The 22,109-nt window shown below is 28.1% G+C and overlaps 1 long non-coding RNA gene across 1 annotated transcript in view; it reads left to right on the top strand.

Moving 5' to 3' along the window:
- Nucleotides 1-1,434: 1,434 nt before the first annotated feature.
- LOC123293874 overlaps nt 1,435-22,109 on the top strand; it is a 75,476-nt gene continuing 54,801 nt past the window's right edge. Inside the window, exon 1 of the long non-coding RNA XR_006535058.1 lies at nt 1,435-1,461. This is a non-coding gene — a long non-coding RNA (uncharacterized LOC123293874). The remainder of the gene's footprint in view (nt 1,462-22,109) is intronic.

The raw sequence follows: 22,109 nt of genomic DNA on the forward strand, positions 1-22,109 counted from the left end.
ATAGTCGTAATTATTTATTGAGTATATCAACAAAGATGGCCGTGAAGTATTTTATATTGACTATTTTTACAGAAATCTGTAATTTATGGTAATGTCAAATGACTATTTTTATAGAAATCTGTAATTTATGGTAATGTCAAACTAAATTAATTTTTAATTTTTTTTTCGTTATTATTAATATATCTTTATTGCTGTTCATTAAAAACCATTCGCTAGTTTTATCTTGAAATCGTAACAAACAAACAAACAAACATGCTTACTTTCTCATTTATAATATATAGAGATTTAGGTAATTATATATGTACGAACCTGTGTTTTAAATGAATCATGAATTTATTTCCATTTGAGGTTATCTTTAATTAATAGGTATTTAAAATTAATTGTATTGAAAATTAATTCTTTTTTATATGGTTTATTTAGATCGTGGCATACAGACAAAAAAAAAAAAATACAGATTTTATATTTTTTTTCCAATTATATTCAATAGTTATTTCTGGTTTTTCAAATTTTTTAAACACCTTTTTATTTTTTTATTTTATTTTTATTTGAGTAAAAATAAATTTTAATGAAAAATACTTGTCCCTGTAAGGCTTTTATTGTACTAAAAAGTAAAAAATAATTTCATTAAGTCACTCATACCCGACTATTTGTAAAAGCTTGAGGCGCTTAATATCAAGGATGAATCGTAAGGTAATTAGGCATGTGGAGTAGATAAGGCGTTCCGATTCATTTTTGATATATTAAATTAACCGCCTCAAACTTTTACTAGTAGTCGGGTATGAGTGACTTATAGATAAAATTATTTTTATTTTACTTTTGAGTACAATAAAAGCTTGTCCCTTAAAAAGTATTTTTTATTAAAATTTTATAAAATAAAAAATATGGTGGAAGCGATGGGAAAATCAGGACGGCGCAATCTTACCATGCATTGCTAGTTTTCACAACTAACGCTGAGTACGAAATTTTTTTTAATATCAAAGCTCCAGCTTTCAGGATTCGTTAGCATCGCGTGAAAAAGTTTAGTTAAAGATTCCATGAAAAAGTAAACAAATTACAAGAAAATAAAAGAAATCAATTGATTTATTAACATCTTCTCTGATTATAATATAATAATTATTTTTTAGTTAACTACAAAAAGAGACATATACAAAGTTAGTAATATTTACGCCCTTTTGCTCTTTCCCGAAATAATAATTTAGAAGGAAAATTCCAAATTTTTATTTATTAATAAAAACAAAACAAAGTAAAAATAAACAATATCAAACTAGCTCCGGTGCAGTTATTATCATAGAAAAAACATTTACCAATATAAAATTTTTTGACTTGAAAGTAGTTTAAAAAAATAAATTAAGTTTAATATTTTCTAAATGAATTTGATTTCTCTAATATAATATTATTATTTCAAAATTATTAAAAGAAATATTTTTTTTACAGACGAAGGATCCCGCATATTACAAACAAGTAAGTACACTAATTTATAATAAAGAACACTTGTTTAGAATGGTTCATCGATTTGAGGGGCGACAGGTTTGTGCAAATAATTCATTCAAATTTTGTATAAATGTTAAATACATAAAATCAAAATTTTCTTTATAAGCATGTTCTTCATGCTTCTGAAGAATTTTGAATTAGAGTTAAAAAAAGAAGGCTACCTTCGTATGTAATAAGCAAAGTTAATTACACGTACTAGCTCATGTCTTAAAAACTACTGGTCTGATTTTGACGAAAGAATTATGGGATCCCCAGGATACATGAGAATCGGTTCACAGATGAAAATTCAGTTGGTGAACAATCAATCGTTCCCTATTTTTATAGCTTTCGGGGCAACAATTTTTTAGGTACCTACTTTGAAGTTTATCCTATCCAATAGAAAAAGAATTATAATCAAAATCGGACAAATCTGCAAAAAGTTCCCATCATATTGGAGTTTATAAAACAATGAAACTTAAAATAAAGTTCAGCCCAAACTATTACTTCGGATTAGAAAAGTTGAATGATTTCTCTATTTAAATCGTCTTTTCTACAAAAATTACAACCTTTATCCAACATCAATAGACAATGTAAAAGACATACGGAATGCTAATAAAAATTCTTAAACAATATTTTGATTAATATTCACTTATAATTATATTATTTTGCTCAAACGTTTATTCATCCATTATTCACAAAAATCATAATAAAATATATTTATGATTTAATTCGTTTAAGAAATAAAAACATCTGCAACCTCTCGCTTTGTTCGCATTTTCTTGTTCCATAATAGGGCACTTTTTTATTTTTACAAAAAAAATCTCATTATTTACTTGAAAATTTGCATGACAAAAAATAGTATTAAAAAAAATGTAATTATAATTTTTCCATTTCCCATCGTGTATTCTTTTAAAATTGTATAATATTATCTTAAAAGGCGTAAACAATATATAAAATTAGGAAAGACGGTGTATGAGATTAGATTTTCATTGTGATTTCCATTTCAATATGTTTTAGTATGTATGTAGGGGAAAGTCTCTTATATTGTACCAGTTTTGAGCAAGGTTCTAAAGATGTAATTAGAGGTATGAGTGAATATGCACATCAAAGTTAAGTAGGTTTTTTCAATTCTCTTTAATTAAGATTACTAGACAAGATATTTGTCAATATTTAGTTTACGCTGTATGTATCGTATTAAAAATCATCAATTATAATCGAGAGACTTGGTGTAAATAAATATCGTATACATGATGCGGCATGTAGAAAGTGCTAGTTCCTTAAATTTAATAATTTTTTTACCCCGAAGACGGCGAAGACTATGTGTTTGACTAGTATGTAGGCATATAAGTTCCTTCCTAACTTCTAAACTACTTATCATAGTTTGACAAATCAAAAATCGTTGAAAGCTTCTTCATCGTTGGTTATGGACTATGTGACGTCACATTAAATTGGTATATGGCACCCTCTAGAGAACATACAGTCACTTTTCAAACATATATATAAATTATATTTTAAAATGATTATATTTAATGTGTTTTCGTCTTTCCCTGTCTATGGGTGTCCATTCTGTTAGTTTTTTGCTCCTTTTTACTATAATTTTTAAAAGGGTCAGAATAGATTAAATTGCAATAATGCGATTTAGAGGACTTCAAGTGTTACAGCTACAAATCCCGAAAATTTTTTAAAGAAAAAAAGATCTATTTTATGAAACTAGTGTAGTTTTTGTAGTTTATAAATAAGTTCATAAATGGGGCAAACTTTAATTTGCCTCTTTTATGAGTTATGTCCTAAACAAAAACAAAAGTTTAGATCGTATTCCATAAAAAAATTTTTGCCATCCCGTACATCAATTTTAGAAAATGGGATTTCAAAATGATGAACAGTCGAAGGAAGGCAGTGTAGAAAAATTGAGATTTTTAAACGGAATCTAGAAGCGGTAGAGGTTAAACGTCAATACAATACAAATAATTCTCCCCTATATATTATCATATTTTCTTTGAGCTTGTCGGTTTTTTTTATTTTAATTTGAGTGTAATTAGTTATTTGTTTTTCATATTCATTTATGATTTTTTTTAATAAAATGTAAATTTTAATAAAAATACAAAATTGAGTTTTATCATAAAGTGCTTGCGGCATTTAATAATGTTTTTTTTTCCAAAATATGAAAAAATAAATTCAAATTTTTGCTCGTTATTACCTGCTATAAGAAAACAAAATAAACAATTTTTCTCATTTTGAATGTAGATTTCTATGTGCCTTTAACATTGAACCATAATAAAACGGAATAGAATGCAAGACTATAGCAATAGTAAAAAAATTATTTAAGAATACAACAACAAATAATTATGAAAGCTAGCTTTTCTCTAGTCTAGACTGTTTGACTGCATTGAAAATAGAATTACAATTTTTGCAGGCGCTATTTTCAGAGAAGACATAAAATTAATTTTTTTTAAAGATGACAAGTCATTACACATGCAAAAAAATAAACATTGAATCATTAAAACTTTTTGGAAGACTTAAAAACAAAAAGAGATAATATTTCCTTTTAAGAAAGAACCCTTAAAACATATATTATATATCCTTTATGTGTTTATGTATGTTAATTACTATATAGTGTGCAATAAATAATAATTTTGATAGGCAAAACTTCGCCAAACCTTAAATTACTTTCAAATAGTACAAGATAAAGAGATGAAATTGATATCTATATATGATATCTCTCATATCAGATCATGGTCATGGGAGTACGATTAAAAAAAAGGATTGGAAGTTGAGGGGTTGCTCAGGGTTTTTCGAAACAAATACATTGAAATTAGAAGACTTCTTTTTGCGATTTGACCCACCTTTAGAAAAGGTTGATATATAATATTTTTTCTTGGAGTTGCATATATCGTTTCCTCCTGAAATTTTTTGTTACGTTAACTTTCTTGTAATATACACCGTAAATAAAACAACTATAATTATTATTTTCAAACAAATATTCCGGAAAGGTTCAGAATTTCTGCATTTTGATTTACATACGTTGGAATGGTATGCTGATATTTAACTGGTATCTGTTAAGCGTAAGCGCTTTATACAGGGTGGTCAAAATAATAACATAACATCAGGACTTCAACAAATGATAAATAATGTTAAAATAATGACAATTTCTTAATACACTTATAGCCTAAAAAGTATCCTTTCTAGGTATAGAGTGTTGAAATTTTCGAAGAAACATAATATATCTCAGTTTTGCCAAAACAACAACTATTAGTATGTATGAACGCAAGATAAACTATGGAAACTAGTTCTTAAAGATATGGGTGTGCATTCACCCCATTTCGAGAGAATTTGGCATCACCTACCTTATTGCAAAGACCATGAAGGCATTTAATATCCACGTTTTGGCCATTGTGTTCCAAATATTGAATTTTTCTAGGTAGCTGTTATGACAATTTTCATATTTGTATACTTTTTTTTATATTTATGTATATTTAATATTATATATATTTGTTGTTTTATAATATTTATGTGTTAAGGAATGGACGCTTTTTCGGTTATATCCTATAAAAAAAAAAAAATTGACATTACATAACTCCCGAACTAAAAAAAAGGATGCTATAAGTTTGATCGCAATGTGTGTCTGTGTGTTTGTCTGTCTGTGGCATCGTAGCGACTAAACGGAAGAACCGATTTTAATTTTTTTGGTTTCCTTTGAAAGGTATTTTAACGGAGAGTGTTCTTTCAAGTGCGAGATTAGTGTTTCATACCCGAAAAACTAAAAAGTGCGGTGATCTTCAAAATCGGTTCAGTTTGGAAAAGGCATGACATATAGTTTTAACATATAAATAATTACTATGGAAATGAATGGTCAAATAAACCTGTCTTCATTCATTTTGAATGTGAAATGGTAAAATAATTAAGTAATTCAAAACAATAATTCAAAAGAACAAAGCCAACTCAAACATTTCAATTTCAATTATAGTATTTCCAAAAATTTGTCCCAACCATCACTTTGATATTGACTTAAGAAGGAGTGTTTTAAGTTTAAAGTGTTTGTCTGTGTGTTTCTCAGTGACATGGTAGCCTCTAAACGATCGAACCGACTCGATTTAGAACATTTATTGCTAAATTTCCAAAAATCGGTTTACAAGGAATAAATTTGGGGTTTTTTTAAATTTTGTAAATTTCACTTGTTTAATGTTATTTAATGAATTACTACTGTTAAAACTGAGCCACCCTGTATATTTATCAATGTTTGTAATAATAATTTATATATTTAAATTATTTTAGTACAAAATTTATTTTAGTATTGTACCTAGATTAATTTTGCTAAAAGGCTTTTTTGTTTGAATAAGACATAAATACATGTATGCATATAAAATGTTATATGTATATATTTCATTCCAGTGGTATATTTGACTGAATATGGAGAGTGGGAAAAGCTTTCTGGAGTTTAATTTCTACCATATATTTATATGTTGTATGATGGTATATAATATGTATTTATTTATTTGCTGTTACAAAGTGAGGCTATGTGCGTAAATATGTAATATGCCTTCTTATTATTAGTTAATGAACTTTTACTAATTAGTAACGAATATTAAAGATTATATTTCTATAATATGATTACGTATAAGTTTGTTTGTTTGTTTATATTATCTACATGTTAAAGAGTTTCGAATTTGATTTACTGATAAACTGAATTATACATCCAGAGATTTACAAAATTCATGCTAGTTACAAAACTTATATATTCTGTAAATGTTTGTAAAATACATGGTATTCGTTGTGTTCAAATTAGTCAAGAGAACAAGCGAATCGAGGTATTGGTATAGTAAATGTCAAATTGTGGCATTTAAAGCTGTTAAAATAAATATCGAAATGGCATTATTTATATTTTGAAAATGAAAATTAATATAATAACTTATTTAAGTTTGTTAGAAAATAGTATTAAATTTTCAATGTAAACCGTATATCATAGCATAAATTTATATGTCCATCCAAAAAATTATATTGATCAAGTAATGTGTCATTACCGTTGAAACACAGGTATGTATGTCTAATAGTTTTTGAGATACAATGCTTGAAAAATTTATATGCTTTTCAAAAATGTAAAAATTTTGAGTTTTGCTTATGTTAAACCGTTAAAGATATAACAAAAGTTTAAAGGTAAAAAATGTTTCTTATTAAAAACTAATCAACTTTTATTTGAAACAATTTTTCGTAAAAATCATCATTTTCTTATGATCATCGTCCATTTTATCCAGTTGGCTTCAATTGTTTCAAATTTCATATACTTTCAAAATGATAGTAGCACTTAATTTGAATTGATTTGCAAAAACTAAAAAATGATCGAAAATTTTGCAGTTTTTCATGTGTTTCGTAGGTAGTACAACTTTTTTTGCAAACCTAGTTTCACTCTTCCCTAAAGGGGTCCAAAAACGCAGTTTTACATCGCTTTTTGTGATTTTAGTTTTTTTTTTTTATATTTAAGATTTTACTAGCGTATAATAAATAATATTGAGGTCTGTTATTCCGAAATAACAGAGCTAGAAATAGAGGCAATTTCCATTGTGATACTTAAATACCTGATCGTAAAAACAAATGAATGCCAATTTGGATTGTAAGTAACACGGATTTGGATAGTATCAAAATTACAGGTATCAAAATTATTCTTATTGTCTATAACCACTACACTATGACTTGATATAAGACCTTTTATATATCACTTAAATAATTAAACAAACAATTTTGTATTTTCTTTGAGATGTTACCAACATAGATTGTAAAAGGTTTTCGTGAAATAAATTAATCAAATTTTTAATTTGTTTAAAGTCATTTACATTTCATGAGCAAACGATATCCCTTAAAGTTATAATTTTATTGTTATTAATTAATACGTTCTAATATGTTCTAGTAAATTTTGAGAATTTATGTTTTATGAATCACACTGATGTACGCATTTCAAAAAGTTCATGAGATTGTATTTAGTAATTTTTTAATTGCCTTATATCATATTTCTGAATTGATCTGTTGTAAATTTCACGGTCGCGAACAGTGCGCTATCAGTCAAATATAAGTATAACTCACATTTTCTATTTAATACTATAGTTGATGTTGGAACTTTATTACATCAACTTACCATGTCTAAAAGAGAATGTCAAGAAGGTACAATGGATTTGATAAAATATTTTAAGAAAATTTAATATTACGATGATAAAAATTATATTTTGTTTAGCAGATTTGCTCAATTTTTTTACCTTAATTTCACGTGTACAACTTTGTCACAATGAATTCTTAAAGTTCGAGACAAAATTTTCAAGTAATATTTTTTAATTTAATCATATTTTATTTGCAAGCTTAATTTGAAATTGTTAAATTTCTTCTCCGTTGTAGCTGCAAAATTAATTGGAAACTTGCACAAGCGACATACATATTTCATTAAAAAAAAATGTTAAAGTAGTTGAAAAGTAAAATATCAATTTGTTACGTATAATCATATTCATTGACATGAACAGTTGATTTTTATCTGTTTAGTAAAAGATACACATATCAACAGTAAAGCACACATTTTAATTATCATTTCCAAAGACATTAATAATTTTTTATTTCATTTGAGACCAGCCCTGAATAACTAGTGATACTAGTAATACCAATGTTTTAATTAAACGTTTGGAATCCCTACACATTTCAATTAAACATAGTCATTTTCAAAGGACCTTTAAGAAGTTCATATTCTGCATATAGACAGACTAATAATATACACAACATATCTTTTCTATAAAGGTATAAAAGCCCAGCAATTTAATTAAGAAGATGGAAATTTATCTATAATTAATAGATATTTTGTGTATAAATAAATAAGTATATCTATATTTTATACAATTTCCTTGTATATTCTATGTGCTATGTTCTTTAAGAATGCAATTTTGAACTAGACATTTCATTTTTTACTTTATTGAACTGATGAGTTAAAATTTTTGAAAGGTTAAGGCGGTAAAAAATAGGTTCTTCTCTGTGATCATTATATTTTATATCGTGGATGTGTTATTATGATTTATAACCTACAAACAACTCCCTAATATGCAGGAGTTTTTAATTGAGAAAGAATTGTATTAAAACTTTTTGTATAGGTGTTCGAACTATCAGAGAAGGTCGCGACAAAAATGTTATATTTCACTATACCGATTTTCAAATAATAAAGCTTTTGAAATAGAACGTATGGGTTTATTTTAAAAATTGATATGTCATGATTGAGTTGACCATCACAGGCTGAATTTATTATTTTTCGATCAAGTGAATTGTTGTATCCCATGGTAAATATTCATTGAAGAAATAACAAGCTGGCAAAAACTGATTCAATATGTATATTATTGAGCTTTAAGACAAGTTTTTAAACCAAGACTGTCTTGTTTTCTTTACTTTTGACTGATAACAGCATTTCAACTTTGGGGATCAAATATTGGCACAAGCTTGGATTCCAGTCTTCATCAAAGATTTGATTCAGGTCAAAACAAAATTTAATTTTACGTTTTCTATGAAATACTGTTTAGCTATTGTCTAGTAGTTTAGCTACGTCTAACAATTATATGTTCTTACCTGATTTAGATTTATCCGTCTCAGATATTATTTATAATAAGCTTTGCCGCAACCGGAACTTAAACTATTATCCGATTTTCTAAACACAAAAAGTGTATATAATAATGAACAACAAGGCTTTGGCAAGTATTGAGCTGTCAAACTTTGGAACCAAATGTGAAAACGCTCACATAATGAAAAAAAAAGCACTGTGAATTTTTAACAGGTTGCATTTTGTCTTATATAAAATATTTCTTTCTACTAACATTGAAACACACTCAGAGCAATTTGATAAATTTAATTCAAAATTGTATAGTTGTAAGGTATAACAACTCTAGATACCTTGACTTTGATCTTCAATAATAATTGAGCACGTATTTTATCAACTCGCTTTTATTTAGAAAATAAATATGATTAATTTATATTAATAAATAAATAAAGACATTACAGACAAATATCAAGTAAAGAGAGATGTACAATAATCTTTCTCACTCCTTTGCAATATATTATTCCAATGTATACTTTTTTTTTTTCTTCTATGTATATTTGACTGGCGAACCCATGCTAACGAACCAGTATAATGCTAAATCATTTGAATAATATCCGTAAAAGTTTCAATTCTTAACTCGTTGAAACTACATACTTCGATTTTTTAGAATAATTAATTAAGGACACTATCCATTAAAATACCATTTTTCTTAAAGTATTTTCCAAACTGAACTGATTTTGAAGATCATCGCATTTTCTAGTTTTTTCTGGAACGAAACCCTAAACCAGCACTTGAAACATAGCTAAGAACACTCTCCATTAGATTAACATTAAAAAAATCAAAATCAGTTCATTCGCTCAAGCGCTCCGATACCACAGACAGACAGACACATGTAGCCATCAGACTTATAACAACCCTTTTTAGTTGGGATGTTAAAAATTGAATTAATTCGGTAAGTGGCGTGGAGATATGTTGACACTTGTAAACAGTTTTGATTACAAATGTAATAAGGCTTATAAAAAATTTAAAATGGTATACTGAATTCGAAGCAAATAAAACTTTGAATAAGTGTTGAACTTAAAATAAAAGAGGTGTATGACTTAACGTATGAATCATATAAACATAGAAGTTACGTGAGTTTTTTATATTTTGTTTTCAAATTAATGTAGAATGTTTAAAAAAATAACTGAATAAAACTTTCACTGTAACAATTTGATGTTTGCCGATAGTTAAGTATGAATATTTGAATACTTCCGTGATAAAAATCATATTTTTTTATGATTTCCTTTTCTCAAACCATGGTCTTCACAGACTGTAGCTACTAACGTGTAGTTTTTGAATGTTTTGCTTAAGCATATGTTTCTCAAGCATTAAGAAGGTCCTATCTTTTAAACTGCAATGATTAAACTTATATGCATAATGCATTATGTTATCCTGACATCAAACAAAAAACAAATCAGCTTGAGTCGGGCGTATGCTAGTATTCTCAAATTGAATTGAATGGAAGTAAGCATAGCTTTATAATGCTACAGATTCCACGGTGAACGAATCTCACCCTCAACCGAATTCGAACCCTCTAATTCGAACATTTCACCATTCTAGGACTATTGTTTTTCGAATAAAATTACATATGAATTATTTTCGATAACCTTATGCATTTGGGAAAAGGCATAGACGGGTGTACACAATCGCTAATACGTATGTAAAGACCCCACGACAAGATAAGGCTGGTTCAAGTGAGTCCACCTCGTCGTGGCTTTCAGCGGTACTCAAAATATTTATTTCTTCGCTTGGTTCAAAGAAGTAAAGACTCATGAAAAACAATGGAAGTGATGTGGATATATCTGTTCAATATAAAAAATTTTTAATTCAATTTTAAATTTTATTGAATTTCATCAGCAGAATCAGTCGTGTTTGTTTTATACGGGGTAGTTTTTTTGTAAAGTTTCCACCTTTGTACAACGACAACGGAATGGAAAATGGAAAACGTGAAATGTCATCAAATTTTAAGGCACCTTGTTATACCATGTATATTTGAAATATACATAGTATATTAAATTTAGTCTCAAGTTTGTAACGCTTAAAAATATTGATTCTATCACCAAAATTTTGGTATAGGTGTTCATAAAATCACGTAACTAGAACATTTTCGGTTGTCTGTCCGTCTGTCTGTCAACAGTCTGTCCGTCTGTCCGTCTGTCTGTTTACAGCGTGCTTAGGACATAAAAAGTGAGGTCGAGTTCGTAAATGGGCAATATAGGTCAATTGGATCTTGAATCCGTAGAACCCATTTTGTAAAACGTTAGAGATAGAACAAACGTTTAAATACAAAAAATGTTCCTTATAAAAAAAATAAACAACTTTTGTTTGAAACATCTTTTCGTAAACATCAGTGTTTACCCGTGAGAGGTAAATGTGGGACATGTATGAATGTGTAATGTGACAGTATAATCAACACTGTCCAGACATGATATTTCAACAATTAACTCAGTCAATTGTTTGTTTTTTAAATAAAGTGTAGTGGATTCTTGTTCTTATCCGCAAAAAGAATCTATCACAAAAATTAAATTTAAAAAAAAAAAGAAAAAAAATATTTTTCCTTGTTTGGCGATGAAGACAAGGCTGTATAAAAATACTGTACTTTCAGTCCCCTTAAAATTGAGTTTATACTCTTACGTTTTTCTATTTTCTATTAGTTTTTTTAAATATAAGGGCGGAAACTTTAATAAGAATCACCTTATATACATGCATGTTTCTAGCAATAAATTGATATAGGCTTTAAAGTCTTGCTAAAAATTGTATTAATTTTTGTTTTAAATTATATTTGTATTATATTATACTATATTGAAGAAGATATTCACTCAAACAGTAATTATTTCCTTTTTAAACCCTATTTTTGATTGAATTTTATATATACTTTTTTAATAATAATTATTATTGAATGGTTTCATTCATTTGTTGTTCATGAACCGAGTATTAAAAAAAATGTTTAATTAAAAATTTGGATATTCATTATTTGCTTAGGATTCCGTAAAAATTATTATATTTGACAATAGAAGTTTAAATACACTTACTCACATTTATTGACTGATCCGTATGACACCTGTGACGCTTAGAGTGAACACTTAGTATGCCAGGCTTGACTGAAATGTACTGTGTTTATCTGCACCATTTTTATGTTCCAAAAATATTTTTTAGATGATCAATCTAAAAGTTTGTACGCGTAGTTTTTACTATCAAAATTCCTTGTTCGTAGGATTTTAAAAATGGTACCATTATTAATATTGTCTCCTCTCCTAAATGCTTGCTAATTCTTAATATTGGAATAAAATGAAACAGTTTAATATTCGAAAAATTATGCGCAGAACCATGCTTTGTAACGAAAAAGAGAAGAAAAAATTCTTCCAGATGATGAAAACAATCTCACCTATCTATCCATATAAATTAAATTAATGCTTCGATGTATGTAGCTATGTTTGGAAAGGACTCTTCTACACACGTACCATTTGAAAAATTTCATGTCCAAATTAATTGAATATACAACCAAATATTCTTTAACTTCATGTGGCATTGCATTACATGCCGGGTACAGCTACTTAATTAAAACATTGCCTTATTCATAGCTGCTGACGCCACACTTCGGTAGCTACAGTTTTTAAATATAAGTTTTTATCTTTTTAAGGAGTTGAAATTGGAAAAGAAAAATTCAGCGGGAACTTATTAGTTGCACCTACGAATCTAACACTTGTGGGCTGCATCTTAATCATGCTTACTTTTCTCATTATATCTTATTTCAATGGTTTAAAAGAAACCTATTAAAATGTGAATAATATTTAAAATATATTATACCTATAAAATGTGCTTATGAGCAGCATTATGTACTAATTAGATATGAGCAGCTCATATCCTATTAGTAAACAATGATTTTAAATTTGAAGAAGTTATTTCAATTTTCAAGTACTTAAAATAGTCATAGCAAATATTGTAGGTCAATTATTAATACAATTAAAAATGTCGACCTGATCTCATCTAGTTAGTAGAATAATAACAACTATGGTTTTTTTGTCACAATTCACAGTTTCCTCCTCTTCTTGTTGAAAGGAATAAACGAAGTTTAATGTCAAATTATGTCAAAGATATTTGCCGAATTTTTTTCGATAGAGCATAACATTCCTATGGCAGAAATTTTCCACAACTTATGTTTGTGGTAGTTATTACCATTTTAATGTAAATATGGACTAATAAATTCCAAATTCTGAACTTTTCTCTTCTCGCTAAAACATGATTTTCTTTCAAATTAATCTTCTCAAAAAGGAATCCTTTCAAAAATACGACTCCGAAAACCGAATTTATCAGATATTATGCACATTCCTAACGTTTGTCATTGTCGACATTTACCGGTAAGAACAAATAGAAATTGTCGTTTCATTTCGAACAATTTGCAGAAAGAATAAAAAAATAGAACAAAGACAATATTTTTCAAATAGCGTAACCTCAAACAAAGAATAAGAGTAAAAGTGGTCTGTACTGACCAGCAATCTAACACCAAAAGAAAAAGTAATACGTCCTCGAAAGTACATAATACAAAAATCTCTTTTTAAATCGGTGAAAAAACTCTAGTTTATTGTTTTAGTACCAAATTATTGCAATAGTTTATTATACGGTAATAAAAATTTACTGCCTTATTTGATAATTCTAAAATAGTTGAATAAATTTTTAGATCAACAACTAATCTTCTTCCAAATTGTGTTTTAAATTAAAGAAACTGGATGCAAATCTTTCCGGTAGGTATACATACACATATACCAGGTATATCCGTATTTCATATTTACGCCAAATATCTTTGGGTTTTTTTTTTTTTTTAATTTGGTATCACTTATAATTATTGAGATAAGAATCTGCGAAAGATATTATGTTATGTTGACCGTGATTATAACCATGCTACCCGGTTTTACTGACCGCGTTTGTAACTCTTGTCCAATTCACTTTCATTTAATTTTTCTATTTTATCTAATTTTTATGATTTTTATCTTTTTCACATTTCAGTTTGTGAAAATTAAAAAATATTAGTTTTATTGAGCTTCTTCTTTAGATAACCGGTAATATCTTGTTTTATCCATAGTTCAGAGAATAAGAATTTCGTAAAAAATATGATTTTTATTCCTTGTTAAAATCACAAAGCACAATGAAATTATCAAACAAAAAAATCCATGTTGTTCATGCCAATAAAATTTAATGTCCTTTGTTCGTTTTTTCAAACTCATGTTACTAATGTTACTTTCAAGTTATTTAGCTTGGATTTTATAAAGCTTCATAAATAATAACTCACCCACAAACATATCTTTTCAGCTTAACACATAATTGAAATGACACCTTTGTTTACATTCCATAAACCACGCAAAAATAAAAAAATATATTTAAAATCTATAATCGCTTTATTCTTTTTCAGCATTATATTTGCATATATTTTATATTCTTTTTTTGAATTAAAATCAATTTTATTTTCTCATATATTAGTAATCACATTTAATCTGTCTGTACAAGGTAAAAGTTATTTATTACAAAAAGATTAATATTTTTTATTTTTAAATTCTTAATAAACCGGTTAATATTTATCTCTCACACATGTGTTTGAGTGGTGTTGCACGCTTGTAGATTATATTGTATTAGGTCATTTATTTAATTGTAACCTTAACCTCATGAAAAAAACTAGAATTGATAAATGTACTATGTTGGGAGTAGCCGAGCCGTTGAATTGGTATTTAAAAGATTAATAAACGATCTTATCTCTCTTTTTTTTGCTTGCTAAGCATGAATTAGTCATATCGCTATGTGTTGTTGATACAGCGCATCGCTCTAAAACAAAAAACAATTCTACTGTTTAGTTTTCTTGCACTTTTAGATTTCCAATAATTTTTATTTCGAAAACTAAGCACCTGGAGAAAAAGTTACAAGAGTAAATTTTTGCTTAAAACTGATTTTAAAAAAAAAATTAATTTTGAAAAAATTCAAAATTTTGTGCTTTGTGAACCCTCACTCCTTGTTTATCTGTCGATTTTTCTCATTAACGAACTTGACCTTTCAAATACCAAAACTCTTCTTGATACAAAATTTTATTTAAATCGGACTTAAATTTCGACCGCTTTAAATGCCATCATCAGTACAAAAGCAGTAGCTCCATTTCAAGCTTGCAATGCATATACATATGCAAAACAGAAATATTATATCGCAACGTTATATAACGAGTGCAATACTATAAAGTTGACCTATATTTGTCACGATTGCCCAGTTTTTAATGCTAGAAATGGTCAATAACAGGCAATTTGCTTATATAAATAAGTAGTAAAAAGATCAACTCGCAGGCACTTTTCTTTTTATTAATACTTAAATTTACTTTGTTTCATATTCACACACCTTCTTAATAATCTTGAAGGCTCACTCATATTACATGTGATGTGGTAGTTAATTAATTATTCAGTAATCTTCATGATTAAGTGAGGTGTACCGACCAGGAGATCTTATTTTATTATTTTACCACCGTAGTAGAAGTGATATTAAGGAAACTGGATCGGGCAAACAAGATCTGAACATAAATAGGGAAAACCTGAGCCACCCGCGTTTTTGCTGAACGTTCGAAGGACCTAGAAAAAATGCTAAACAGCTTGGTCAATAAACCTAACACCTGGACGACATTATCTACCCAAAAGGACCAACAAGTCAATTAATTAATAACCAAGATGTTCTATTTAGCTAAGAATGTAAATAGACATAGTTAAAGTCAAATTCTCCTTATTTGTAAGATGGAAGTTTTTGAATAAAACTTTTGTTTTAAGTGCCAAGATTATAAAAACCACCCTGTAAGTGTTACATTGGGAGTAGTCGTTGAAATGTTATTTAAAAGATTTAAAAATGATTTTATCTATGATTTATTTTTTGCTAACAAAGCATAAATTAGTCATCGTTCATGTTATTCGTTATTGATACCTCGATAGTAAAAAAAAAAAATTCATATGAAATAATTATGCAAATTATTAGATGTATTAGAAGTTATGAATATTAAAGTAATGGATGATAATTAAATTACATAATTAATATTTTTATCGGTATATAAACGTCGTGATTTAATGGATTCGAGTTTTATGGCATCTATTTTATATGTTTATATTGTTTTGTTAATAATATATAGTTAATAAAAGCTAATAATATCCGGTAAAGAAATCAATCATAAAAAAATGAGGCGTCATCTCTTTACTTCGATTTTTAAAGAAACCAAAGTATTTTTTCATAGTGTGGAGATAGAAATCACGCATCGTCAGATTTTCTTTTTCTCTTCTCCAAATTTTTCTTCTATTTCTTAATTGTCTGAAATCAAAGAAAAAATTAAAAATTGTGGTATGTAACCAGTCCAATGTTCAAGATTACAATTTTAAAATTGGATTCGGTGTAGTTCAGTTTTTTTTTTTTTATATATATAACTTTTCTAAATGATTGAAAATTATAAAGGCCATAGTCATTTTCAATTAAAATGTAAATTGTAAACAGCGGTATATAGAGGATTCAAATGAAACATAAATATGCTAGTAACGGTGATACCAAACATTCAGTTATTGGAAGTACTAGTTATTCACAACAACCTTTTTAATTGCATGTATGCAACTTTTTTAAAGATAATAGGACCGGCTAGGCTGGGGAAAAAATCATAAGATACAATAAAAAATATTTTCGATTTATTAGCTCAGTTGGTTAAGGTGTATCCAATTCTCTCCGCGGTATGCTTAGGTGTGTTGTCAAAAAATCGAAAATTTGAACTCTATGACGTCATCAAAATCCAAAAGATTTAATTTTGCTATATCAGACCCAAATTTTAGCCAATTTTGATAAACGAAGTATGTAATCACAGCTGAAAAGAATGACCCAAAATTAGTTGTGCTCAAAATTAACCTTGCTCTATTAGGTTTCAAGATTGTGGTGTCCTGGTCCCGCAATTATGCACATTAGTGATAGCTAGCGAAAAACTGACATCGCAGCTGAAAAGAATGACCCAAAATTAGTGGGTTTCAAAAGAAATTCCAACAAGATCGGATAAAATTTGCTTTTGTTGGCAAAAAAACGAAATTTTGAACTCTATGACATCATCAAAATCCAAAAAATTTAATTTTGCTCTCTCAGACCCGAATTTTATCCAATTTTGATAAACGAAGTATGTAATCTTACTAAATTTGGGTCAAACTTTTCAAATTTGTGCTTAAAATTAACCTTGCTCTATTAGGTTTCAAGATTGTGGTGTCCTGGTCCCGCAATTATGCACATTAGTGATAGCTAGCGAAAAACTGACATCACATCTGAAAAGAATGACCCAAAATTAGTGGGTTTTAAAAAAAATTCCAACAAGATCGGATAAAATTTGCTTGTGTTGTCAAAAAATCAAAATTTTGAACTCTATGACGTCATCAAAATCCAAAAAATTTAATTTTGCTATATCAGACCCAAATTTTATCCAATTTTGATAAACGAAGTATGTAACCCTACTAAATTTGGATCATACTTTTCAAATTTGTGCTCAAAATTAACCTTGCCCTAATTGGTACAAGATTGTGGTGTCCTGGCCCCGCAATTATACACATTAGTGATAGCTAGCGAAAAACTGACATCACAACTGAAAAGAATGACCCAAAATTAGTGGGTTTCAAAAAAAATTCCAACAAGATCGGATAAAATTTGCTTGTGTTGTCAAAAAATCAAAATTTTGAACTCTCTGACGTCATCAAAATCCAAAAAATTTAATTTTGCTATATCAGACCCAAATTTTATCCAATTTTGATAAACGAAGTATGTAATCCTACTAAATTTTTGTCATACTTTTCAAATTTGTGCTCAAAATTAACCTTGCTCTAATAGGTACAAGATTGTGGTGTCCTGGTCCCGCAATTATGCGCATTAGTGATAGCTAGCGAAAAACTGACATCGCAGCTGAAAAGAATGACCCAAAATTAGTGGGATTCAAAAAAAATTCCAACAAGATCGGATAAAATTTGCTTGTGTTGTCAAAAAATCAAAATTTTGAACTCTATGACGTCATCAAAATCCAAAAAATTTAATTTTTCTATATCAGACCCAAATTTTATCCAATTTTGATAAACGAAATATGTAATCTTGCTAAATTTGGGTCATACTTTTCAAATTTGTGCTCAAAATTAACCTTGCTCTATTAGGTTTCAAGATTGTGGTGTCCTGGTCCCGGAATGAAGCACATTAGTGATAGCTAGCGAAAAACTGACATCGCAGCTGAAAAGAATGACCCAAAATTAGTGGGTTTCAAAAGAAATTCCAACAAGATCGGATAAAATTTGCTTTTGTTGGCAAAAAATCGAAATTTTAAACTCTATGACATCATCAAAATCCAAAAAATTTAATTTTGCTCTCTCAGACCCGAATTTTATCCAATTTTGATAAACGAAGAATGTAATCTTGCTAAATTTGGGTCATACTTTTCAAATTTGTGCTCAAAATTAACCTTGCTCTAATAGGTACAAGATTGTGGTGTCCCGGGCCCGCAATTATGCACATTTGTAATAGCTAGCGAAAAACTGACATCACATCTGAAAAGAATGACCCAAAATTAGTGGGTTTCAAAAAAAATTCCAACAAGATCGGATAAAATTTGCTTGTGTTGTCAAAAAATCAAAATTTTGAACTCTATGACGTCATCAAAATCCAAAAAATTTAATTTTTCTATATCAGACCCAAATTTTATCCAATTTTGATAAACGAAGTATGTAATCCTACTAAATTTGGGTCATACTTTTCAAATTTGTGCTCAAAATTAACCTTGCTCTATTAGATTTCAAGATTGTGGTGTCCTGGTCCCGCAATTGTGCACATTAATGATAGCTAGCGAAAAACTGACATCACATCTGAAAAGAATGACCCAAAATTAGTGGGTTTTAAAAAAAATTCCAACAAGATCGGATAAAATTTGCTTGTGTTGTCAAAAAATCAAAATTTTGAACTCTATGACGTCATCAAAATCCAAAAAATTTAATTTTGCTATATCAGACCCAAATTTTATCTAATTTGGATAAACAAAGTATGTAATCCTACTAAATTTGGGTCATACTTTTCAAATTTGTGTCATACTTCTCAAAAAACTGACATCGCAGCTGAAAATAATGACCCAAAATTAGTGGGTTTCAAAAGAAATTCCAACAAGATCGGATAAAATTTGCTTTTGTTGGCAAAAAAAAAAATTTTGAACTCTATGACGTCATCAAAATCCAAAAAATTTAATTTTTCTATATCAGACCCAAATTTTATCCAATTTTGATAAACGAAGTATGTAATCCTACTAAATTTGGGTCATACTTTTCAAATTTGTGCTCAAAATTAACCTTGCTCTATTAGATTTCAAGATTGTGGTGTCCTGGTCCCGCAATTGTGCACATTAATGATAGCTAGCGAAAAACTGACATCACATCTGAAAAGAATGACCCAAAATTAGTGGGTTTTAAAAAAAATTCCAACAAGATCGGATAAAATTTGCTTGTGTTGTCAAAAAATCAAAATTTTGAACTCTATGACGTCATCAAAATCCAAAAAATTTAATTTTGCTATATCAGACCCAAATTTTATCTAATTTGGATAAACAAAGTATGTAATCCTACTAAATTTGGGTCATACTTTTCAAATTTGTGTCATACTTCTCAAAAAACTGACATCGCAGCTGAAAATAATGACCCAAAATTAGTGGGTTTCAAAAGAAATTCCAACAAGATCGGATAAAATTTGCTTTTGTTGGCAAAAAAAAAAATTTTGAACTCTATGACATCATCAAAATCCAAAAAATTTAATTTTGCTCTCTCAGACCCCAATTTTGATAAACGAAGAATGTAATCCTACTAAATTTGGGTCATACTTTTCAAATTTGTTCTCAAAATTAAATTTGCTCTAATAGGTTTCAAGATTGTGGTGTCCTGGTCCCGGAATTAAGCACATTAGTGATAGCTAGCGAAAAAATGACATCACAGTTGACACTAGGTGGCGGGTTCGATTCCCGCAGTCGCAACAAAATAAATTGAATTAATAGTTGTGATGAGCTGGTGTAGTGCATAAATTATCAGCGAAAAGGTGGTAAAACACATATACGATATCACAAATGAATTTAAAGCTCGCAGTAATTTATGAAAAAAGGTTTCGATTCGTCTTTCAGTTAATCAAATTCAAATGACATCAAAAGCATCATAAAGACCGTTTTCATCACTTATGAACATGAGTAATTATTGAGAGATAGCGTTCAAGCGTGTTATTGGTAATTCTATTTGTAATAAGTTGTTTTGAATAAATTTCTCCAATTATTAATTAGTTAACAATAATACATTGATTTACACTCATTATAGTGAGAATCAAATGTACATATTTTTCACGAAAAATTCCAAAGAAAGTGTTCTTCGCGTCTCCTCTATTAATATTTGGTCCTAGGATATCATATCATGTTTTTAGGATTTTCAACTACATGTTAATATCCCTATATATAATTAATGTGAAAGTAAGGATGTTTGTTTGTTTGTTTGTTAGGCTTTCACGCTAAAACTAGAATACTCACACATCAGAATAACACATGACATAATTTATATATATATTTTAAAAAATAAATTTTAAAAAAAAATTTAATTAAATCTGGCATTTACTATTTTAATTTTCTTACAGAAATCTTTATTTAATGATTCAAAATGATGATTATAGAGGGAAAAGATCTATGATAATCATTTCGAACCTTAAATTAAAGAATTCTGTTCAACTATTCATGGCCAACTTTTCTGATGTACTCAATGAATTACGACTAGTTTAAATTAAAAAAATTGAAAACCGTGCATATCAAGAGAGGTGGAGGCTATAATGCGGTATCTTTTACTTTTATTCCCAGTGTAGTTTGCGGTTTTCAAGCTAGTTCTATTATATTTTTGTAGATCTGCCAGTAAAAAACAATGACATTAAAAAAAATGATGAAAAAAATATCTTCTGGAAATTGTTAATATCGAAATTTGATTTAAATAAAAGACATTATCTAAATGTTAATAAGCAAAATGAGTTAACAATATCATGTTTTTAATGGTTTATTAAATTTTTATACCATGTATATATGAAATATACATAGTATATTAAGTTTCGTCCCAAGTTTGTAACGCTTAAAAATATTGATGCTACGAAAAAAATTTTGGTATAGGTGTTCATAGAATCACCTAATCAATCCATTTCCGGTTGTCCGTCCGTCCGTCCGTCCGTCTGTGGACACGATAACTCAAAAACGAAAAAAGATATCGAGCTGAAATCTTGGGTCCGTAGGACCCATCTTGTAAACCGTTAGAGATAGAACAAAAATTTAAATGTAAAAAATGTTCCTTATAAAAAAATAAAAAACTTTTGTTTGAAACATTTTTTTGTAAACATCACTGTTTACCCACGAGGGCGTTAATTAGGTGCAAATTTTATAGTATGTATTAATATAGGAATATCAGTTGTGTGTGTGTCTATTTAAAAGTGAATATCTTTTGTTATTTACGTGACGTCAAAAAAACAAACGATTGCGCATCAACACTATGTATTATAGTACCTATGTATTAATATGGGATTATCAGTTATATATGTGTGACATGTATGTTTGTGTAATGTGACAGAGTAATCAGCACTGTCTATACATGGTATTTCAACAATTAACTCAGTCAATTGTTTGGTTTCACTTGTTTTATTATTGTTTATGTTCATTATGTAGTTTCATATTTTAATAATAACAATAATCATATTCATAAAAAATAAACAATAATTGTTTTCAAGGTTATACAAGACGTTTTATTCTCTCAGTTCGTCAGTGTATGTATAATTCTCTTTCATTTTTGTTTTTGTTTCAAAAAAAAAAAATAATAATCGTACATTTTACGATTATTGTTATTTGTAATATTCTAATAAAACCCATTATTATAATAAATGAATAAATAAATAAATATATTATACGGTATTCTTATAACACATTTTCGCAATTTTAAAGTCACATAAAATAAATAATTATATAATGATATGGAATATGATTCGTGCATGG

This window comes from Chrysoperla carnea, chromosome 2, assembly GCF_905475395.1.
Source record: "Chrysoperla carnea chromosome 2, inChrCarn1.1, whole genome shotgun sequence".
Lineage (NCBI taxonomy): Eukaryota > Metazoa > Arthropoda > Insecta > Neuroptera > Chrysopidae > Chrysoperla > Chrysoperla carnea.